Consider the following 24,810-nt stretch of genomic DNA (forward strand, 5'->3'; position numbering starts at 1 on the left):
GTGGTGGGGTCGCCTTCATTCCTTCATTCATTTGGGTTTGCCCCCATTAGGTGACTTGCCAGCAGCTCCTACAGACGCTCAGAAGCCCCCCTAGTCCTCCACCTGCCGGCTCGTCTTTGCACGTTTCCCAAACAGCCCTGCTGCTAGTGCCTCACAAATGATCTGCTAATGGATTTCACGGAGCTTTGCTGCAAATTGCTTAATTGAAAGTGCTCAAGAAGTGAAGGGTGGGCTCGGGAACAATGGAGATAAACGAGCTTTCAGTGAGTCAGGGGCCCGGCTGTGCGACTTGTGGAGTTCAGGGGGCTCTTCAATCACCTTCTCCCGACTTCTCGCCTGAGCCCAGGTGATCCATCTCACCATCCCAGACGTGAGGTGCTCAAGACCTTCGTGGCATCTGGGGGATCACACGTCCGTTTAGGAAGCCCCCAATTGTGCCGTAGCTCGCATCCCTACTATTGACACCCCTCACCAAAATTGGGGTCCTCCGGGCCAGGCACCCATCGATGAAGGCTCATCTGCTTTGTCTTATGTGTCTGTCAGCCCTAATTCTGCTGTACCCCTAAGGTGGACACCCCCTCGCTCTCTGAGGAGCCTTCAAGGCTCACCCCACAGCTCCAGACCTTCGGGTCTCACGTGGTGAGACTTCACTCTTCCCCTCTGTTGACACCCCACTGCTGACCTTCAGGTTCTCATTGGGCTTCAGCAGGTCGGCTTACCTCTTGGAGATCTAAAGCCCCTGAGATCCCGGGGCTCACAACCTTAAGCCCAGTTTACTCTTCAATGAAAGCCCTTGGTGGGCACCAGAAACCTCCACTTGAACCTACAAAACGAGACAAAGAAGAGAGCTGGGCAGGGTGGGCCTGAAATGGACCCCTCGGGTAACTGCAGCCTGTTTAGGAGACCTCATGTGCTGCACGTCACTTGGACACGAGAGGAAGAATGTCACCGACCTCATGGACTGTCCCCGAGCCATGTCTCCTTCTGGTGATTGGCTTGTTAGCTGGCTTGTGTCGAACGAACGAACGAGCGAGCGAGCGAGCGAACGAACGAACGACGAGCGAGCGAGCGAGCGAACGAACGAACGAACGAACGAACGAACGAACGTTTCATCATTCATTCATTCATTTACTGTTTGCATTCAGTCACTCGTCTGTCCATTCACTCTTTAATTCACTTTTCATTCATTTATTTGCAGTACTCGGTCATCAAGGTGTTAATTCATTCATTCAGTTTTCATTCTTTCCTTTATCTGTTTACAGCATTCATTCATTTGTCTGTTCATTCATTCATATTGTTTGTTTTCTCATTCTTTCATAATGTTCATTCATTCATTTGTACAATATTCAACTTTTTATTTATTAATGCATTCATTCATGTTGTTTTTCTTCATTCATTCATTTTGTACAGTATTTAACTATTTACAGCATTTTTTCATTCATTTTAAACATTCATTCATTCATTCATTCATTTTTGCCATTCGTTTGTGCCTCCATTCGTTAGTTCAGTTTTAATTCAGTTATTCATCTGCAGTATCCATCCATCCATCCATCCATCCATCCATCCATCCTTTCATTCATTCCCTTCTTTTTTCTCTTCACCTACCTGTGGTTAAACTATCACGCCTGCCAGGGTTGAAATTCTGGCTTTTTGGCCCCCTGACCAGATTCCGATGTCCTTCAGCATCACATTTCCTCATCCATCTGGTCACCTCAAAGATGAATCGGTCGGCCCACCGGCCCACAGTTGTTCAGTTTAGAAAATTCTACAAGTTTCTGAGATTCTGGAGCGAAATCTTCCACGCTGGTTTTGCTCTGTAGATCCGAGAGTGGAAGGATTGGGATGGGAGTGGAGTTCCCAAATCGGGGCTGGTCATTGTCCCCGAGTCTCGATGAAGTGTCACTTCCAGGGCTGGCCTGCTGAGACTCGCTTAACAAGTAGAAATGAGGAGCATCAATACATCGTGGAAGGAGATCACAGCGTCAACAAAGGGAGCGTAGCACACCCACCAGTGTCCGTCTGGGCTGCCCATTTTCATTCATTCATTCACCGTCGTCATTCATGTGGTGGAGCCCCCCGTCCCACCGCACCCCTCACCTCTGTTTCTGCCACTTTTTGAACCCTCGTCCTCTGCTGCGCTCCTGGACTCTTAGGCTTTACTGCCACCCTCTGGTCACTTCTGGCCCTGCCTAGACGTACATTTGGATGAATGGCTGGTCGTCCTGGAGCTCCCCCTGGTGGCTGCTGGTGCCACTGCTGTTGCGTTTGTTGTGTCCTTTTCTTTTTTTTTGGCCCTGTCATTGTCATATGATTTTCTAAGCCCCCTTAATCCTGACGGACCAGGGTCCTGCTATTTATTTTTGTGTAGTCCAGTTCTTCCAGTTCAATGTCATGCATGTATTCCATGGTCACCCGTTAAAGTGGTCTTGCTAGGTGGGCGGTATGAAGGTGCCCTGCCTGGTTGTCCGAGATTGCGGTTGCTGACTTCACTCGTTGATTTGCGATTTTTGATTTGTGCTTTGAGTGTCCGTGTACGATGACATCGGTTCTTACGTTTTGGCTTTGGACTGACTAAGGATGTCGATTTTAATAGCTGCCCCCATGCCCAGTCTGGACCTTCAAAGGCCAGGACTCCTTGACTGCCTCCTCTGAGTACCACTGAGGCAGTGCGCCCCCTAGTGGGCTGGGGAGCCACACTTGTCTTTTCCCAGATTATCCAGTCCCTGCAGCGCCCCCTTGTGGTCATATATTTGCCCTTCCCAGGACCAGGCTCTTCTGAAGCGATTGGACCTTCAGTGGCCCCTGCAGTCCCCTAAATGTCCCTCCTCTGCCCTCATGTTATTTAGGTCTGGTAGGTAAAGCTTTACACACAGCGTTGGCAGCAGCACTCTGTGCCAGGCAGTGACCAGGTCTTAAGAATTTCAGGATTCTCATTCCTGCCACATGTACCAACATCAAGGTGCCCACCCCCTTTGATTTAATGGGTGAAGTGCAGCCTGGTGTGTTCTGCAGATGGCCGACATGCCCCCCAGCAGTAGGACCAGCTTTTGATCAAATTTCCTTAATTGCTCTGGCATGATGAGAGCCTCGGCAGTGGCAGCGATGGGCAGCAGATCCGCTGGCACTGGGCCAGCCAAAAACAACAAAAGGTGAAGGGGGAGGAAGGGGATTTGACTGTTTGCATAGCTTTTGCACTGGGCACCGAGACAGCCGCGGGTTCTCGCGGTCCTGGATGACTGGCAATAAAAGATTTAGGTAGCTAAAGATAATGAGAACATATGCCCAGTTTGTTCTAGAAGCCTCCTTTTGTCAGGTTGGCACTTGGCACGTTTGACTGGCATCTGACCTCAGTGCGGCTCCTGGTTTGTTCTTTCCATTGAGATCAGAGCTTTGATCCCAGGTGAGGCAGGGGGTCGGCAGGCAGCATGTTGAGTTCTGAAAGGAGGACGGGCACCTTCTAAAGGTTCAGATTCAGATACTTAGGCATGAACCCCAGCTGGAAGATGGCACAGGCCACCCGATCACAGGAGGAAAAGCTGAGTACCTGGAGAAATGGACACAAGGAGAACATTCAAGCTTCACACAGATTCCTAGAGGGGACGGGCACCGGTGCTAACCACTGTGCCACCCACACCACTCTTCCTAATCGGTTAACATTTGTTTAATTCCAGTTTGGGATTTGAGTTCCCATCTCCTGTTGTTGGACTACAGCGACCCCAGTTTCATTTGGCCTGATACCATCTTGGAGAGCCTGGGGGACAGCAAGTCCTCATTAGGCTATGTGGTCATCATAGTCGCCTGGCTCATCGTGTGTCCCAAACGTTATCAGTATTAAGAGATGCCATCCATCCATCCATCCATCCAGCCCTCCATTTTGATAACCCGTTCATCCAGGGCAGCTGGAGCCTATCCCAGCAATCCTCAAGTGCATGGCAGGAGTAACACCTGGACAGGATGCCACGGTCAATACCCATGCCAGTTCACCTAACCTGCCTGCTGTGACTCGTATAATCCATGAAGTGCTGCATGCAGATTCACAGTTCACCACTAGAGGCCGCCACCTGCTATTAGAAAATTCCATTGAGGTGACAGACCGAGCTCCCGACACACACACTCGGTATTAAGGGTGGAGGAGTGCAGAGTGAGGTCTTCTCAAGTGCACCATTAAGGTCCCTAAATGCCCCCCTTGGATCTCCGTGGTCCACCCCAGTGAACTCCTTTGGCTCGTTTGCCACCGTGGACATTTGTGGGGGTCTTCTTCATCACTGAGTGGCCAAGTCCACAGTTCAGAGTGAAGCTGGCACAGGGTGGCTCTCGGGTGCCCCTTATGTGAATGTCTTGATTGGATGACTCAAACATCCGCACCCCCATAGTCCCCCACCCCCAGCACTTACGGGGGGCTCGGCGTCTTTTCACTCCTATAAAGCATTGCTCTCTTTTCAGCGTTCCCTACACTCTCCTTTCAGTCCTTTTTTCCGTCTGCCAGCGTCGAGCGCAGCCTCCTAATAGAACTTCATTTGTGCCATTAACAGGTAGCGGTTAATCAGACGCCGGCACAAATGAGCGAAATTTCTGAGGGTGTCATGAAAAGCATGTAATCTGACGAAGGGGGAAGAAAAATTGCTCCTGAAAGGCTTTAAAAGCTCGCATCATTTGTCTCTGCCGTCACGTCGAAAGGCGCTGCTCAAAACCTTTTGTACAGGAAGCTCGGTGATTGATGGCATAATGTTGATGGTAAAATGAGGGGCTTTTAAAATCCCATCTAGCAGCACCGAGCGGGGACCGGGGTGCCGCGTGCTTTCAAATCGTGCCGCTGTTACTTAGGCTGTCGGCGGCAGCGCTTTCTGATCCTGGGGACTCGATGAGCTGATGATGAAGAGCTTTTAGAGTCGAGGCGGCACACGGCCTCATTAGACGCGACAAACAAACACAAGGGGGCGCCCGGCCAGTAATTGGGCCCCGGCGCCGCTAAAGGTTAGGATATTGACGTGCGTCACCCACTCATTAGTCCTCCGGCGACTCGCCACATCCTCCGAGTTCTTCCAATTAGGAAAGGCCACCTGACGCCTCTTCATTACTGCCTTGGCAGAGGTGGGTGGGCGGGGCCATACTGTATGCCCTAAGGGGCACACTACCATACGACCTGCATATAGCGCCTTTCACGCACCCCTGAGAGGTCAGCGACTTGACTTTTACCTGCTTGGATTCGTGTGAGGGAAGTCTGTCGGCTGTCATTTTATAGCGCCTTTCGTGGTGGCTTAAGAAAAAGCCGGAAAGAGGAACAGAAAGGCAGGTGAATGAATACCTCCTGGTGTATATAGCGCCTTTCACATGCGGCCAGTGTGCTTAAAATCATTGTCTTTGGAGCCTTTTCTTGTATATAGTGCCTTTCACAATGTCACACGCGTGATTTTCATCTCATTGGGATTGACATGGGGGGGTTCATCAATGAGGTGTGTGACAGGCGCCTGACGTCCATGCCCAGCCGGGACGCCCCTGCACACTGTATTCAGGGGGTGTAGACAGTGCAATACCTCCCCCTGGACGCTAGATGGCCACCCCCCTGGGCTGGTGTAGTGCCTCGGTTTCCCACAGGGCTCCCTGGGAATTGGAGTTGGGGCAGCCCTGTTGGGTCCCGCAGGTACCACCAGGGGGTGCTGTGTTTGGGACTGCTGAGCCCGTGTGGGCAATAGATTCATCACACCTGGAAGTGCCGCCGGATCTTGGCGATCAAACACCTGGAGCACTTCCAGGTGACCTATAAAAGGAGCCAGCGACCACCTCTCATCGGCCAGAGTCGGGTGGAGGAGGACAAGGTTGCTGGGGAGGAGTGGTGGTGCCAAGGAAGAGAAAAGTGATTGTGCTGTACTGGTAGTTACTGGTGCTTGGGACTGTGTTGTGGCTGGGGGGATTACGGGGAAGACGTGCCCTCCAGCTGAAGAGACACTTGGGGTGGAGAATAAAAGCAACTTGGACTTTCTATCCCAAGCCTTCTATTTTTTATAGTGCCTTACACACCGAGCCTTGTCCTACAAAGCTTTGTCTTGGCTCTCCATTGTCACCTGCTGACAAAACTGAAGGAAACTAAAGATTTCTTGATAAGTAACTGAGAGAGAGACAAAGAGATTAGAAAGGCGCTATAAACAGCATATGTGACAGACCATAATAGACAGTAATGAAAGGCGCTATATGATAAGAAGGTGCTACATGACAGAGATATGAAGCACTCATGTTAAACACTATAATAGCCATGTGAGAAAGGCGCTATATAAGAGGGGGGTGAACTGATGCCTATGAAAGGCGCTATATGGCTGATCCTGTACATACGAAGAGCAGACCCCCCACCCAGCCGCTGAAAGATGGTGTGCCCCCCCAAAGGCCGTCACCCTGGGCTCGGTGTCCTGTCCCCTCATAATCGACTCTTCCCACCTGCCCATTCTCAGCTCAGATTGTCATGTGAGTGACACCCTGAATGTGGACGCAGTGTCATCAGGAGCACAGCGATGTCCCCCAGGGTCACCGTAAGTGAAACCCCAGAGGTGAATGATGGCAAACCGTGGTGAGGTGACCTCAGCTCTCCAGGCCAGGACCACCCAACATGAACAACGTCACCTGCAGGTGCTTGACTCAAAGACGTAAAACAGCATAAAATACGGACCACCCATTGAAATGGATCCACACATCTCCTCCGTCTCTAAAAGCCCCCACGTGACTTCATTTGAAAGGCCGGCACATACATGAGGCTGTCGGTCACACTGGGGTAGAAGGCCTGGCTGCACCCCCCACTCCCAAAGAGTTGGAGGGTCTGACCAGAGGTGCCTCCCGGATGGTGGTACGAGTATGCGGGTGGGTGCAGAGTCAGTAAGGTGCTATAGTACAAGGGGCTTGCCATGTAGAGGACGTGGGGATGTGCCAATGTACTGCAGAGCACGGTAGTGGATTGATGGTGCCATCTGGGTGGTCTTTAGTGGCATGAAAGCTTAAGCCAGCTTCTGTTCCTCTTCTTGTATCAATAGAGGTGGTCCGAGTTTTGATTTAGACACAGCCAAGGCACATCAGAGGCGTGTGGCCTGTAGGGGGCATCTCAGAACTTCAGCCCATCAGTCCCAGGTACTTAAATGGGTGCCTTTCACAGACGTTTCTTTTGTGTCCCCTTAAGCCCCCCGTGTTGTTCTTCCTTAACTCCTCTCTGGTAAGCTTTGCACCTCACCTGGCTGAGCCTGAGGGTCTCCTCGTAACTTGGACCCGGCAGAAGTTCTGTAACCAGGAACCAGTAGCACCCTCTAGTGGCCCCAACAGGGCTGCCCAGCAGAACTACAACTCCCATGGGGCCTTGCGGGTGTCCAAATGAGAGCCACACCAGAGGGATGCTGCCACCTAATGTACCGGGGGTTACACAGGGGTGCTCTTCTGTCTACATCCTCCTCATATAACATGGCTGCCATTGCTCCACCAGTGGGGGCCGCCTGTCACTTTGTAAAAGCAGCCCACTCATTCCACTCCTGGGGTCTCTGATGAATCTCTGCGTTGAAGTGACAACGTTTCTGATCCTCTCGTTAACACGCACTCATTAAGATGAGATTTTCTAGCAAAACCAGGAGCGCCGTTTTGAATGACTCCTCGACATCCTCAGGAATAAGCAGCGAGTTCATTGTAATCAATCGGCCAGGCGAGCCCCATAAAAAGATGGAGAAATCGATCCGTTTCTTCCTGTCGTTAGGCTCATTGCCGTTCGCTCACTCCTCCTATCGATCCCCTCGGCTGCTCCAGGTGTCATTGCAATTAGCTGCCACGCATGGCCCTGGCTGTTTAATGCTTCCTCGCCACTCGTATCCCACACGCTGTTTCTAGCTGGACGTTTCCGGCTGTCGTGAGCGAGCCAGGAGAGACGAGCCGCATGAACACTGGACCACTCTGTCACGTCTCGTGGAAACTCACCGCACAGGGATCGAGGACCTCCTGGAGACCGGCGAGTTTTCAAAGTCGTGGAATTGAGCCCATGAGCAGCTCATTCGGACAAAGAGCCACCCGCCAAAATAGAGGGGCTCTGGCCGAGAAGAAGTCTCATGAAGTCAGGCATGTGGGAGGTGAGACGTTCTGATGGCCATCTCTTGTCTGGGAAAAGGAATCGGCTGGAAAGTCCAATCCAATATGAAGTTCCATCCCATAGAAACACAACAGTCCCCATGCCGGGTATCGGCCTGCTGATCGCATCCATTATATGAGCCTGTGCTTGTGCGCCATCTGCTGGGCAAAAGACAGCATTGAAGTGTGCCGCCTGCTGGTTCAAAATACTAAATACAGCAGTCGAAGATGGAGTGAGTGACAGGCCACAAGGACACACCTGATAGTGAAATGAGTGACTGAGTGACTGACTGTGTGAGTGAGTGACAGGCCAGGAGGACAACTATGGGGGACACCTGATAAAGGAACGAGCGAGCGTAGCAGCTGTGGGGGCACATCAGATAAAGCAGTGAGTTAGGGGAGACGAGGACACAAATGGTAATGGAGAGAGCGAGGGGTCACAGGAGCATAGCAGGTAATGGAGGAGCACAGGGCCACGTTAGATAATGGAATGACTGAGGAACAGAGGGGACAAATCTAATAACGGAGTGACTGAGGAGCCACACATGATAACAGAGCGAGTGACAAGTCTTATAGTGGACCACCTGAAGGGTTGTGAAGGGCACCTGGGAATGGTACGATGACCCCGAAGGGCAAGTGACAAAAAATGTAAAGGTGTGCCGCACACAATTAAAGAGGGTGACACACACATTCAAACGAGGTGACACAAAGAATTAAATGTGGTGCCACACAGCTAAAAAAAAAACCCTCTGATTGTGAGCGCGTCATCTGTAATTTTGCGCGTCACCTTGTTCGAATGTGTGTGTCACCCTCTTTAATTGTGTTCGTCTCACCTTTGTATTTTTTGTCACTTGCCCTTTGGGGCCACCGTAGAATGGTGTGATTAAGAGGCCATAGTGGAAGTGGTGATGACGTACACACCTGACGATGGACTCAAAAGAGGTGAAACAGGGACACACTTGGTAAATGCCATGAGCGAGGGGTCTTGTGGGCATACCTGGCAATCAGTACGTGACATGCAGGATTTCTTGGGGCCTCATCTACCTTTTTGGACATTTTGGCCCTGGAGATGGGGGTCAATGACAAGCTGTATACCAACAGAACTCTGACACTCCACATGTGCGCTGAAGTTTCTGTTCACCTTATACGGAGAAAACCGGGGGTCCGAGCCAGAAACCCCATTGGATTGCCAAGTCCCACAAGGAATTGAATAAAAGGTGTGTGTGAGAAACCGATGGGCCACTTCTAGAGTGTGGTGTCGCTTTATGTGGGTTTCCCAGAAGGGGCGGGGCTAGCAACGTCATTGGCTGTCATCAGTCACTGTCTTCCATTAGAGATGGCGCCCTCTCTGCCCCCTCCTGCATCTTCCCAGCATGCTCTGTTGTGCCCTCCTGCACCTTCCTGTCCCTCCACGCTTACATGAAACTAAGGAGTATTTTTTGCCTGTCCCCGGTGCTGGCCTATGGCAGATGTGGCACAGTAGAGGAGGAGGCTGAGCCACGGTCGAGTGCCCGATAGGCACGTGATGAGTGTCATCTGATTCGGTCCACGGACATCTCAGAAATCACAAGTTGTGCACTTGGACCATTTCCAAGTGGTGACCCCAGGCTTGTCACAATGGTGGCCATGTCCTTTCTTTTGACTTGCCCGTCATTGATTCACGCCAGCGTAATGTGGAGGATTTCGCATTTCTCATTGGACGGGGACCTGCCCTCGACTTTGAGAGGGCAACACGTGGAGCCTGCAGTGCACTTACTGGCAATCAGACCTTCGGCAGGAGAATCCGAGAGGAGTCAGAGAGCAAAAATCAAAAAGCAACAAATCCCGTCGTCTTTACGGGATAAAAATCAAAAGGGAAGAAAATCAAAGAGAGACAGGGAGAAGGTGCATGCCTGACGGCTTCGTGTCTGGTTTTCCTCTTCCAAAACTCCACTGATCCGACTTCTCACGTCATCGTCTGCTGACACACACACAAAACAACTGGAAATATTCAGAGATATTACAAAAGACCCCCGCAGTGATAGAGACGAGCCCACCAGGACTCCCAAATCCTTGTGGAATGCACAACTTGTCACAAGGACTCTGGAGTCCTGGTGGTCTCGACACTATCAGCTGCCAGACAGAAGCCATTAAGAAGGCTAGCAGAATGTCTGGTTATATAGCGCCTTGACGTGTGGACTACAAGTCCCGGGAGGCTTTATAACACACTGGTGAGGCCTCAGATGGAGTCCTGGGTGAAGTTTGGGTCTCCATAAAGACATAGCAGCACAAGAGAAGGTCCAAAGAAGGGCAACTCGGATGATTACAGGGGATGAGTTATGAGGAAAGATTCAAAGAGCTGAGCCTTCTCACTGATGAAGAGGAGACCTGACTGACGTGTTTAACCCTTAAACTGCCACACCCGGCTATAGTCGCTTGCCAGTGCAATGTGCCAGCACACCGAGGCTGATCAGTCCATGCCATACATTTGTTGAGTGGCCAGCTCATGATCCTTGGTGCCCCCCACAGCACTGCAGCCTCACTGTCCCTGTGCATTGCTCAGCGTTGGCCTCTGTGTGTTTGCGTGCAATCGGTGATTTGCAGAATTTCATCAATGGCGTCTGCCGCCCCTTCTACTGTATTTATCATAATAGATTGTTCCAGTATTTTGTTTTTTACAGTTTTTACAGTTCATTGTCAGTGTTACAGTAATTGTGATGCTTTTTGCATTAAAAAAAATCTGTGGTCCATTAAAATGTCACTTTTTTTCTTGGGGAGTTGTGCCGTTATCTTAAAAAGTGCAGCATAAAGCAGGGGTCCCCAACTCAGGTCCTGGAGGACCACCGTGGCTGCAGGTTTTCATTCTAACCCTTTTTTTTTTAATGAGTGTTCTATTTTTGCTGCTAATTAACTCCGTTTTCCTTTCATTTTAATTCAATTGATTTTTTATTTGATTTGTTCCCCTGAATTTCTTCATTTCATTCCTTAAATGGCACCCAAAGAGAAATGAAATGTGAAGTGAGGGAGCCAACAGAAGACCAACTAAGTCAGGGCCTCAAACTCCAATCAGTTTCATTCCAACCAGTTGATTAATCAGGCGCCGAGTCTCGTTCTTTAACTCCATGGCTTGTTGCGTCTCTCATTTCTGAAACTGCTGATTTTCTCTTTCTCTGTGAAAATGTTTTGGTGACCTGAGCAGATCAGCAGTCCTGAGACCTTCACCTTTCTTTATTTTCAGATATTGTATGATGGTCACCGTTGTTTTGGCTCATTTTGTATCTCATTATTGAGGGGTCTGAATCTTCAAGGGCAACTCAATGAAAATGAATTCAAAAGATATTAATTAGCAGCAAAAACAGGTCACTAATTAAGAAAACGGTGAGAATGAAAACCTGCCGCCACTGCGGCCCTCCAGGACCCCTGGTTTAAAAAGTGGCACATACCAGCCTCCTTTGCAATGGAAGGCAGACACATTTCAGCACCATGGACAGCAGCATTGGAGAAGGCTTGAAGGAGCTGAGCCTGTGTGCTGGACAGAGACCAGGGTCCCTCGTCTGGAGTCCTGGGGACACATTTGGTCTCCAGGCTACAAAAAGGACATAACAGCACTAGAGAAAGACCAGAGAAGAGCGACTCGGCTGATTATTGGGGGCTACAGGGGATGAGTTAGAGATAGAGATCAGTGCAGAAGGTGGAGACGGTGACTTGAAAATGACCATCAAGAACACGGTGACACAGTGGGACACTTGAGAAGTGTGAAGTTCACACAGACACGTTAGGATAGGAACCACAGACACTTGGAGTAAGCGACCAAGCAGTGTGGTGGGCTGTAGGACTTTAGGGACCCTCAAAACTCGACTCTCTGTGTGGAGGGGACTGGTGAGCTTTGTTGTCTCTGAATGGCCCCCCTTGTCCTGTACGTTCTAACGATGTCACAGCCAGGATCCCTTTGATCATCCCTGAGTGTTTCATTTCCGTCGTTCACGTGTCTTATTCTTCATTTTGGATTTTATTTGTGTATGTAAGCTCCCTGTGTTCGGTGGGTGGTCCCTCAATAGGCTGGACCACCTGCCAACCCCCCCACCCCTTTATACATCTGGAGGGTCCTCCAGATTTCTGAGTGTGTTTAGCAGTTTCCTGGATTTTTGACATTTCACTTCTGTTTCCTGGGATTTCGTTTGGTTTGCTTTATTAATTGTGGGCCTTTGCGCTGCGCGGAGCTGCGTTGTTTGTCAAGAATAATTCTTTTATTTTATAAAGATTCTACCAGGCCCCTCGTTGTGACTAGCCCCCCTGCTAGTTTTGTCAGAAGCTCCCCCTCTAGTGGCCATTTTTGGAAGTGCCTTTGGGACTCCTCATCATAACTGCAGACCCTCCGCTTGTATCCAAAAGGGCAAACGGGAATCATTTTAATGAAACTTTATTAGGAAAAAAGAAATTGTAAAATACAGAAAAAGATTCGGCAGAACAAAAGAGGAACAAAGGAGTTCCCAAAAGAGGCAGCAAACACGTCCAAATACAAAAGCCAAAGGAGTAATCCAGATAAAGAATGAATGATTCCCAACTCCTGAGCCTTCTCAGCCTACTTAAATCACCAGAGGGAGGGCTTTGGGGTGGTGGCCTAAGTTTGGCCCCACCTTCTTGGGGGCTCCACCCACAAAGACCCGGGAACAGCAGCACATGTGAAGGGACGGAACGGGATGACAGAATTACAAATGAAACCAAGAGAAGGATTCTATGAAAGCGTGAAACTCAAAATGAACGAAAGCAACAATAAACCTCAATGGGGACACGTGGGGTCTTTTCGAGGCCCCGCACTGCTTCACCAGTTTGTGTGCTGCTCATCTTACCAACAATGTCTTCAGGTTGACAATTTTTTTTTGTAAACATTGTAGATAGTCAGCTGGGCGAAGTCACTCACTATGTGCAATAAAGAGTATGGACAAGTAGAGCAGGCTCTCCTCTTGTTGGTCCATCGAAGAGCACGCCCCACCATGACAGCCGCCTCGTGTCGGTTTGGTCCCCCTCAGCTCCGCCCTGACTTTGCTGTCCCATATCGCTGCTTCCATTGGAAGTCGCCGGACGTTACTCGATTCCCTCCCTCTGTCCAGCTAGTTGAACGTTTTGAGGTCCGGCCACTTGGGGTGCCATGGCATCTTAAGCTGATCTCCGTCTTCTGACCCTGAAGCCATTCCAGGACTCATCCATCCATGGGTCTCTTGTTGTGATGATCTGCAGGTTTGCCAGTCTTACATTGCGCCATCTGTTAGAGTGCTAAGCTCGTCGGTCTGACTTCTTCGAAAGACCTAAAGTGCAGGTGACTCTCATGAGGTGTACGGTACGGTAGCTCCTTTCAGCTGGAGGGGCTTTGAGCCGCATACAGTTATCATGTATGGCCACTTAACCTGGGGTCGAATACGCTTCCTGACCACTAGGGGGCTCTAGCATCACAGCAAAAGCCCCATATTTAGTACGTGTGGGTCTGCTGTTGAGGAGTTTAACAGCAGTGGTCTGTGTTTTAAATAGATTTTGTATTTTGGTGTCTGCTTAGATTAAATAAGAACATGGGGACGGGGGGTGGGGGGACTTGGGTAGGGGGGGGTTTCACCAGATGGATGATGAGTACAGCAAAATTCTGCACAAATATTAGCAAAGTTTTCATCCTGAAGACAGTCTGGATGGAGGGGGGACCAGGTCACATGCTCTAAAGCTGGACATCCAAAATGCAACTTCAGGGCATTTGTGGGAAAGTTGGGGCTGATGAGCTCCCTGACAAACCAACCTGCTCCATGGACGCCGTGGCTTCCTCTCGCTTGTAGTTATGTGAAACCACAAAGGTGGCAAAGTGGGCGGGGCCTGTGCTGGGGGTGTGGTCAGCTCCTTGTCAAGGTAGAGGCGGAGTCAACGAGCCAGCCAAACACTGGTGTGTAGCCCCGCCCCTCCAGTACTGTTTGGCAAACTCAGAGGACTACGGTGACAGCAGAAAGCCCCTCAAGAGCCAGCTGCCTCTGCCCAAAGCCCCCTGGCAAAGTCGACACATCTGACATTGTGAATTTTACTTGTCTTTCAGTCCTGCCTGCCTGTGCCCGCTTTAGGTACCAGCTTATGCTCTTCATCTCTTGCCTGCCTGTTTTTTTTTTTTTTTGCTTTATCCTCATCTTTGTTCAGTGTCAGTGCCCGCTGATGCCATCGAGTGCTATCTTGACTCCTCAACATTTGCACTCCTAGGAGTGGCGTCTCCTTGATCTTCACCTGGAAGGCTCAGTTACCAAAGAGTGGGCAGCTGAGATTGTGGTGGTGGGCACTCTGGGATTTATATTGGGACGGGGAACCCAGATGTTAGATACAGTAGATGGGAAGAGGTAGATGGACAAATGGATGTGAAAGGCGCTATATAATAATAGTAGATAGAGCAAGGGGCACTGTAAGATCGATGGATAAATATGAAAGACACTTTATAATAGAAATATAGATGTGAAAGAGATTATTTAACAATAGAACTATAGATAAATATAAATGAAAGGCGCTATATAACATAGATAGATGAGAGAAGCACTATATAATAGACAGGCAGATGTTAAAGGCACTACATAATAGAGTGAAGGGTACTGTAGGATAGATAGATAAATGTGAAAGGCACTATATAACAAAAGAAATATAGATACATGTAAATGAAAGGCACTATATAAAATCTAGATGGACAGACAGACTGCTTGTGATCCCTTTGCTGATGACTGCGTTTTTGTGTTTCCAGTCTGTTTTAACTATTAAAGCACAAATCCTTGTCTTGTTCTACATCAGCATACCTCAGAACTATAGCACCTTTCACAGCTCGCGCCCTTCTCGTTGTCTCTGCCTCGTTTTTCTTTATTTCCCAAACTCAATTCACCATCAAACTGCACATCTTAATGTGATATAGCGCCTTTCACAGCCACGGACCCCAATCCTTCTCCTTCTCCTTGTTCTTGCTGACTTCGCCATTCAGACATTCAGAGGCTGATGACTTGAACGAAAGCTGATTGGAGTTTGCCAACCTGGAGTCCAACCAATGAAATGAGATTGGAGGTGTGGCCTAGAGTGACTTTGACCAATTAAAAGAGAGACTCCGGTGTGAGCAGCATCTGCTGATGTGAAGTTTACTTCACAGTTAAAGAGACTGCAGAAGATCTGCGATTAAGAATGGTTACTGTATATAAATGTAAAGAGTTATTAGTATTAATTATTATGAACAATAATACGACTATTAATATTCATTTTCTTTGCATTTTTTGTTGCTGTCAGATGGTGAGGCTGTGGCTGTTCTTGTAGAGGCCTGTAGGGGCGCCAGTCCCCGTCGTATCCCCACTCTTCTGTCCTCACTTTTTCCTGCTCCGACTCTCGTGTCCGCCCTGACTGAACGTCCCCACCGTCTGTCTGTCTGTCTTCACACCTTGGTCCCCCCACATCCTCGGCCAGCCTTCTTAAGCTCTGCGGGTGGCCATCACCCCTGGTCACCATGCAGGTCTCTTTGGTCAGGTCAGAGTCTCCACTTGGACCACCACAGGGTTAAGTGCCACCCAGCCCATGTTGAACCGCCGTTTTCGCAAACGTCTCCTTTTTGTCTGCCGTCTCGGTGACATAACTGCTCAGTCAGCAGCACCCGCGAGGAATCGCTGTCATAAGCACGGAGAGTGAACTTCTCCCGACGCGCAGAATAATTGGGTGTTTTGCATAAATCTTACAGACGATGATGTCACGCTATGCCTAAAGGGCAGATGATGAGGTGCCAGCAAAAAAAGAGCAAAATCATACAGACAAGCTGGCACTAAAAGTACCATCTAGGGACTGTGTGACACGAGAAGGCGGCAGCTGAGGCCGTGAACCCCATGATGTGAGGCTCAGGAGGGCAAAGGCGAACACGAGTCTGGGGGGGGTGGGACGGTGGGCTTTGTTAAGAAGCCTGATGGTACGGCCAGGAGAGAAGGAATCGGAGGAGGCCAAGGAAAGCACGACAATGCCACTAATCCCGGCCTGACTCCGCCCATTGCCCCGCCCACTGCCAGTTGGGCAGCCCGTTGATTGGCGCACTCATCACCAGTGAGAGGAAGGCTAAAGTTGGGTAACAGTAATGAAAGGGGTGCAACCCAGGAGGGACCCCAACACTCTTCCTGACCAAATCTCAGTGTTATATAGCGCCTTTCCCGGCAGATGACAGCCAAGTATTCTCTTTATTTCTATTAAATTTACTTTTGTACAGTTTGGATCAAAATCAGCCTACTGATGTTATATAGCGCCTTTCATAGTAAGTTAGCCTCAACCCTTCTCCCTGTCCTTGGTAATTTTTATCAACTGACAGGTATCAAAGTTGTATAGCGCCTTTCACAAAAAGTGACCCCAGCTCTTCTTCCATACCTCTCTTTATATTTTTTTACATCCTCGTTGTTATATAGTGCCTTTCACAGCAGGTGACCCTAATTCTTCCCCTTATCTCTGTTACTGTTGTAGAGCGTATTAATGTTTTATAGCGCCTTTTATAGCAAGCCAGCCTCGGCTCTTCTTCCTGTCTTGGTTTGTTTTTAGTATTGTAGTTTAGCTCAAGTGACAGATCTGCTATATAGCGCCTTTCACAGCAAGTGATGCCAACTCTTCTCCTTATGTCAGTTTAATGGTTTGAAGGTCAGATCACAACCAGCTGACACGTCTCAGTGTTATATAGCGCCTTTCACAGCAGGTGACTCCAGTTCTTCCCCTTTTCTCCGTATTATTAATATTTATACAACTGGGATCAAAAAGTGCAAACCCCAGTGCTATATAGCGCCTTTCACACACAGTGAGCCTCATCTCTTCTCCTTATCTTTGTTATTTTGCAGTTTGAATCACAGTCAATATTGTAATATTATATAGTGCCTTGCATGGCCAGTGCCACTTGCATAGGAGAAGAGATCATTCAAACACCTGATAAATGCCCTAAAATGTCGATCACTTCCTACTCCGTATGCGCGAATTTCTCAAATGCTGAACTGCGGCAGGTCGCCGACACGAGCGCAGAGGTGAAGGACGAGCTGACCGGCCGATTGATCGATTGATTGGCTCGGCCTGCCTTGTTACTAAGCAGACACATCCCGGCCCAGCGACTAAGTCGATGCCAGTGCAACCCGCACCTCCGGCTGCCTGAGCGGGTATAAAAACATGGGGGTCTTGAAATGGTGTTCACGATAGAAAGGCGCTATATCTTGTAGAGTATTTATTAAATTGCAGCTTTCCTTCATCTTGGTGTTTGACTTAAATGTGCTTAAAACTGCTTTAGAGAAGCCATTGCCTCTGTGGGTCACCTGACGGAAAGTGGCATTGTCCTGTCCAGGGTGGGATTCTCTGGTGGTCAGTTCTCTGGTGCAGGTAAGCAGGGCCAATCTGGAGCCTCCCACAAGCTCTCCCTGTGCACCTGAGGCTGTGCTTTAATCTCCATCACCATGCAGTAGAATTAGTTTATCTGCTATATAGCGCCTTTCACTTGTAGCCCTGTCACGTTATCATTACTGAGGGCACACGTGATGTTTGCTTGGGTTGACGCTCAGCAAATGGAAGGCTCTTGTACTTTAACGTGGATGGTGCCACCTGGTGGTGGAGTGTAGACCGAACAAACTGAAAACCTTAGTCTGCCAATGGACGCCTAGCTGTGGGCACTGGACTGTTGCCGGCCCCCCTTTACTTATCCTTGGGTGGTGCCACCTGGTGGTGGAGCATAGACAGAACAAACCAAAAACCTTAGTCTGCCAATGGACGCCTAGCTGTGGGCACTGGACTGTTGCCGGCCCCCCTTTACTTATCCTTGATGTCCTTCCTGCTCTTTTTCAGGTGCACGTCGCCCTGGATGTGTCCTAACTCACCAGAGGACAGAAGGAGCTCCTTCTCCCAGAGAGGTCGCTGCCTATGGAGGTAGCAGAGATCTGGTAAGTCTGTGGTCGGAGGGGGGGGGCCGTCATGGCTGTGCCCGCCGAGATGGATTGTGCTTTGTGAGCTTCATGAGAGGAGGTCATGGACACCATGTCTAAAGTGTACGGGTGCAAAATGTTGTGAAAGTGTAGGAGGAGTTTGTGTGCCATGACTGCCAGGGCAGCAGGTGGTGATGAATGGCAGAGCACTGACCACCGTGAAGACCCCTCAAGGCTGAGACAGGGTGTCGCAGGTCCAATATTCAGTCTGAGTCGGGTGCCCTACTGTGTGGGTGAAGCCCTCACACTGACTACTACAGGATGGTGGGGGGTGTGTGTAGGTGGGATGAGGGGGCTGTCAGAATTCCTTATAGTGCCTTTCAAGTAGTAGCTCAACTCTTCTCCTTATTGCTGTTTCTCTTTATTTCTATTTTTTTAATACAACTTGAATTGTATTGGGACCCCAGCTCTTCTCCCTGTCTCGGCCTCATTTGTTTTTGCACTCGTCAGATCAGGACCAATTAATAAGTGCTGATGTTATATAGCGCCCTATGTTAGCACCGTCACCATCCAAATGCTATAAAGCGCCTTTCACGGTAAGTCACCCCCCAGTTCTTTTCCTTATGCTTGTTTATTGTTTTAAAGTTTGGTTCACAATCATTTGACAAATCTCACCCTTATATAGCGCCTTTTACATCTGTCTCAGTCTCATTCATTTCTGTACATCTTGGATCAGTATCAATTAACAGGCACTAATGCTACAGTATATAGCGCCTTGCACTGACATCTCTTCTATCTGTTTACTTTTTTTTTTGTATCATGATCAACACATTAATGTTATAAAGCGCCTTTCAGACCAAGTGATGCCAACTCTTGTCCTTTTTTAAAGCTTGGCTCATAATTTGCTGGTTGGCTCCTTCAACCCTCTAAGCTCCCTACACCCCACCTACACTGACACCCCACCTTTAAAGAGGAGACGGGCTGAGAGCCGGAAATTGAATGGCGTGGGGCTCTAGGTGGGCAGTGTGGCCTGCTGGGAGGAACCTTTAGGACCAAACCTGGAAGGCTTAGTAGAAGACTGGTCCAGAATGGCATAAGAAGTGCAGTCAGCAGATGAGCCGGACAGTTCGGGGGGGCACTGCCCATTCCTGTGGTCTCAATGCTGCTTTGGCCCTGCCCATGGCACCGCATCCTTCTCCTATTATTTTTAATGGCATTTTATTAGTTTAACTTTTGAGGCTCAAGGGGGTGTGGCCTACAGTTATTGTTTGTCACTCAGGTGGTTCCTCCAATCACGTGTCAGAAATGAGCCAATGAAAGGGGGTGCCGCCCTCTCCAGGCCTCTGCCATTGGCCTGCTGTTTTTTTTGTGTCCTCCTGCATTCCGTGATAGAAGTTGGTTTAACAATTTGATGTCAGCCGGATGTGGAGTTTGAGCTCAGATGCATGTTGACAATTCTCCATGTTGTCCAGTTTGGGGTCCGGTGTTGGCATCTCTCCGTCTCTTTTGTGACTTTTCCTTTCCTCAGGTGTTTGCTGATTTCAGTTTGATGTTCTGTTTTCATTTAAACAGAAATCGGAAGATTAAAACGAAATCATAAAACCGCACCACAGCTTGTAGCCAGGAACTCGATCGGGTGGGATTGGGGGTTTCATTCGCTACTTGTTCCGTCTCTGGGCAGTTTTCCGGGGTTTGTTGTGACTAAACTAGGGAGTTGGAAGTCCTGGAATTTTCACGATCAGGATTCCTGTGAAACTTATGATTTGTGGTTGTCTTCATAATGTGGTGCCATAAACTGAAGGGCAAGATTTAGATTTCATTTGCCAAGTCCCCCCCCCTCCACCCCCCGTTATATGTTTGGGTGTGCAAGGCGCTATAAAATACCAGCTGAGAGCAGGGGGGCCTCTGTTGTCCTGTCAGTCAGCTGATGTGGCTCTCCAGTCACTGCTTCCCTTTTAGCATTTGGAGTGGGGGCGGAGTTTAAGGAGTGACTCCACCCCCCAACATGCACTCTCTTTGCTCCCTGGAAGTTTCTTTATGGCCAGAGCTAATATAAATATGCAAATGATGAATGAATGAATATGTAAATGAAGTCATCCCCACCCTGACATTCTCTCTCTTGGCCAAACAGAGCCCACCACTGTGACTTCATCTGTGAGATGGAGAGGACTGGCAAGCTTTGTGGGGCTGAAAGGCTTCTTCTCGTCTGACTGCTCTGATGTTACGATTTCAGATTTCATATTCAGTGTTTTCCTCTTTTGTATGTCGGGAATGGGCGGGGTGCAGATAGAATGGACAGAATGGGATGGCAGAGCTGCAGATCTCCGAGGGGGGTTTGTCGATTTGAAATCCGATCACAAGGGTGCCAATCTTCAAAGGGGACCCACCCTCCTCCTCCTCCTCCTCCCCTCCTTCATCAGTTTCAGTTATGGATCTCTAGGGGGTCTGACGCTGCAGATCTCTGAGGGATGAGCCCCAATTCGTGTGAAACCTCTCATTTGTAATTGTAATTTGTCTTCCTGAGACGCCATTTTAGATTCTTACAGCCATTTTGTGACCTTTGAGTCAGTCTAGGTAGTAGTTTTCCCAGGAATCTCTGGGAGTGCGTGACCCACGATATCATCAGCTTCCTTATTTGAGTTTGGATCGATTCACTGTTTGGCGTGAGATTCTCCACGTAGTCTTTCACTGGCCAACACTTTTCGACTTTTGATTAACGTTCTTCGCTTTGCTCTTCCTGCACGTATTTCTGACGTCGTCTCACCTCCTGACATCTTTAATTAAAATGATTTTTTTACTGACTTCCTCTTAGTCTGGCAGCCATCTTGAATTTAACTGAATCGTTTCAGGTGGGAAGGGGGTCATGTGACAACTCTAAACAGATGAGCATTTTAAACGCAGTTCTTTGCTGGTGTTTGTTTTTTGGTATCTTTTAATAATTAGCATAATTTTACCGTTTTTGTGTTATGTTTAAGACGGCCATTTTAAAGCATTGGCATAGTCTCATAATTGACAAGATCTGAGAGGGCTAGACCCTCATCCTACTCTAAATGGGTTTATTATTCTTTGTTTATGCCTGTTTATGTCAGTTTAGTTTGAGCACTCATTTTGGGGGGTTTCTGGACCACCAGACTTTTTTATTTTTTTATATTGCCTCCATTTTGTTGTCTTGTTGGGTACCCCCAGAGGTCTTCAACAGCCGGTCGAGGCTCACCATTTTTTCAATGATGCCCACTCTACAGATGGCGGCTCAGGCTCTGGGTGTCTGTGGCTGCCACTCTTCAGATTCGCCTGCCCTCCTCACATTCTGGCCCTGTTTAGGGTTGGGTGACTCAAACAAGCCAAATGGACTCAAAGGGGCTCTGGGCAGTGAGTGTGTGGCAGGGATTTCGAGCAGCATATTGAAGTCGAGTCCTACCCATGCCATCTGGACAGCAAGACGTTGTATAAATGAGGGCACACATCAACCGGTGGCACTTTCAGAATCTTTCTGTTCAGCCTCGTTAGTAGCGGACCTTTCACTGTCTCGTTAATGAACACGTGTGGCCTGATGGATGGCTCTTCTCTCGGAGCTGGGGGTCTCGTGCCGTTAGTGTGATGGACACCACTGTGCCAAATCCACTGAGCGGTCGATCAAACCACTAAACACTGAGCCCCCTTCACTCCTCCATGAAACGTTGCAGGAGCTGCTGTGTCTCTCGTGTGTGTGTGTGTGTGTGTCCCCACAACAAGGCACTGCCACGTTGTCTTGTGGGGACTGTGACTCCATGTTAGTGATATCAAGGGGTCTCTAAGGACTAGAGCCCAGGAGTGAGGCCGGCCGCTCGTTTTATGAAATTGATAGCCGTAAATGGAATTATTGACTCCTAAGATCAATGGTGGAGTAAAGCGAGTTTGGATTATTGGACTTCCTGCGGCGTTTATTAACTACTTAGCAGAGTCCATTAGGCAGCAGCGGCTTCCAGCGCATCGCCTTATTTGGTTGATGTTGTGACTTTGCCGTCATGCAGGACAGAAGAGAAGGAGGAGAGACGTGTGACAGATGACACCCAGTGACTTGTAATGTGGTGCCATAAACTGAAGGGCAGGATTTGAATTTTATTTGTGTGGTCCTGTGTGGTGTGTCTCTATTACCCCCCCCGCCCCCCGTTATATGTTTAGGTGTGCAAGGCGCTATAAAATACCAGCTGAGAGCAGGGGGGCCTCAGTTGTCCTGTCAGTCAGCTGATGTGGCACTCTAGTCACTCCTTCCCTGTTAGCATTTGGTTTGGGGGCGGAGTTTAAGGGGTGACCCCCAAAACATGCACTCATTTACTCAAATACACTCAGTCGCCAACAGGGGGCTCTTTGCTCCTCAGAAGTTTCTTGATGGCCAGAGCTAATATGCATATGCTAATGATGAATGAATGAATATGTAAATGAAGTCAGCCCCACCCTGACGTTCTCTCTCTTGGCCAAACAGAGCCCACCCATGCGACTTCATCTACGGGTTAGAAGAGTGAAGTCTTGTGGGGCTGAATGGCCTCTTCTCGTCTGACTGCAGATTTCTTATTCAACGTTTTCCTCTTTTGTATGCCAGGAATGGGCAGGGCGCAGGTAGAATAGACACCCGCTCTAGGGGGCACCAAACGTGATGGCAGAGCTCCGATGGATGAGCCCTCCTTTGGGGGGGCGGATTGTCGATTTGAAATCTGAGGATCACAAGGGTGCCAGTCTTCAAGGTGGACCCGCCCTCCTCCTCCTCCTCTTCCTTCATCAGTTTCAGTTATGGATCTAAAGGTGTGGTCTCCATTGGGATGCTTGCAGCCCACTCTGTGCCAGGGGTGTAATGTGCCCCTGGATATGGAAGGTCGTTTGTGCTGATAGTAGCGTGTTAACTCTGCCCCCGCAGTCCAGTGCACACATATGTGGGGTCTTTAAGGTTTCGGGACGGTCCCGTGGGATCGACGGCTTCTCGCTGCGGTGCACCTTTTTAATGCCGGTGTGAAAGGCGATGAAAAGCGCATCGTGTTTGGCATCATTTGGGCAGCATGGCTGCCGTTTTTGTGGTCCGACGAGGCCACGTCTGAGCTGTTTCACTAAATGTGGGCGATCACGAGACGCGGGTCAGGGCTCCGTAACGTGAAAGGTGGACGTGTCATCAGTAAGATTTTAGATGTTTCTTTTCCAGTTGGTCTTCCGTGCCTCGTGACTTCCATTATTAAAACACCGGGGGCCTCAATCTATTTTTAAAATGGACAGAAGACGCTTTGTTTTAGACGCCTGCTCGTGTTGATTATTCTGATGTGCACACGTTGGCCTGTCAGATGAATTGAGAATCTGCAAACCGGACCTTCAGCTCTTAGCAGTGGACGCTTTGTCGAGTCCATCGAGGGTCCCAAAGCACGCAAGTCCTGAGCAGATTCACAAAATGCCCACCAGAGGGGGACACCCTGGCCAGTACCACAGAATCTGTGAAAGAACATGAAGCTCCATGGAGCACACAAAGGCAAAGAAATAAGAAGATGCCAGCAATCCAAATGCAGACGTTCGAGGCGAGGTCTGTGGGGGGTCTGGAGGGCACCCTGCCACACCCACCACACTGCCATGCGATGAGTGACACCGCAGCACCACACTGTTCTGAGCGGAGTGGGACGGCTGAGCGAAGGTCCAAACGCCGCAAAAGACGATAAACAAAAGCAAAGACACAAAAAAAACACTCACCGACTCACTAGCGCATTTCAATGAACCGCAAGGGACTGTGGGAAGGGCATGCCTTTATATGGCTGTGGGCAGTCCCTGGTGGCGGTGATGATGGGCAGGTGGTCCCGCCTCCTTGGGAACCAACGAAAAAACACAAAGGCTTCAAGAAGAAACACAAGAACAAACAAAGGGACAATGGAAATAAATAACGAACACCACCAACACGTGGGGTTAAGTGATCCGGTAGTGTGGTGGACTTGAGGGGCTGTCAGAACTCAACTTAACCTTGAAAGAGCTGAGCCTTCCCAGATGTTAAGAGGAGACGTGATGGACGGGTTTGAAACGATGACGGGCATCAGGAAATGAGATCATCAAGAACACGGGGACACCACTGGAAGGGGATGCTTCAGACAAACATTAGGAAGAGACGTCTGGAATAAGTGACCAAGCAGTGTGGTGGACTTGAAGGACCCTCAAAACTCCACTTGGTGCTATTTGAGAATTAAGTGGGCTGAGTGGCCTGTCCTCGTCCACCTCTTAGATTTCCAAGGTTCATCTCCGTCACTCTGTCCTCCTTGTCCAGTGTCCACGGCCGGGTGGCTGTCCTTGTCACCTTCTCTGTCTCTTTTGTAAAACACAAACCAAACACGCAGATTGAGCCCCAGGTGACGACCTCCATGGTACCTTGCGACGGCTCGAATAGCCCACCTTAATTCCCACCATTCCATTCCATTAACAAAATAAATCAATGACTCCAAAGGAAAGAAAAGAAGGACTTGAACCCGAGCCAAGGGAAGACGCCAGGCTGACCCATCACAGTCCGAATTCAAGTCCAGCTTACCACAGACAGACAACAACTGGACCAGGACTGACCAATCAGACAGAGGCACTGACGTCAGACTTCCATCCATCCAGTATCCAACCCGCCATATCCTAACCACAGGGTCACGGGGGTCTGCTGGAGCCAATCCCAGCCAACACAGGGCGCAATTTAATACTAATTCACATGAACACCAATAGCAGCAAATGTGAGCCACACAAAGAATGACGGACACAAACCTCAGGCAGCCCCCCATGCTGCGGCCCCTGGGATTGTTGATCGTCAGTCGGTAATCAAAAAGGCGAACAGCCGGAGCTCCTTGGAAAGCGTAGA

At 49.2% G+C, this 24,810-nt stretch overlaps 1 protein-coding gene across 2 annotated transcripts in view; it reads left to right on the forward strand.

Moving 5' to 3' along the window:
* The window catches only part of lingo2 (leucine rich repeat and Ig domain containing 2), a 578,579-nt gene that overhangs the window by 201,506 nt on the left and 352,263 nt on the right, over positions 1–24,810 (forward strand). For both annotated transcript variants that reach the window (XR_005634271.1, XM_039758139.1), the window contains exon 3: positions 17,899–17,993. The gene's annotated coding sequence lies outside the window, so the exon portion shown is untranslated. The remainder of the gene's footprint in view (positions 1–17,898; positions 17,994–24,810) is intronic.

This window comes from Polypterus senegalus, chromosome 7 (assembly GCF_016835505.1).
Source record: "Polypterus senegalus isolate Bchr_013 chromosome 7, ASM1683550v1, whole genome shotgun sequence".
Lineage (NCBI taxonomy): Eukaryota > Metazoa > Chordata > Cladistia > Polypteriformes > Polypteridae > Polypterus > Polypterus senegalus.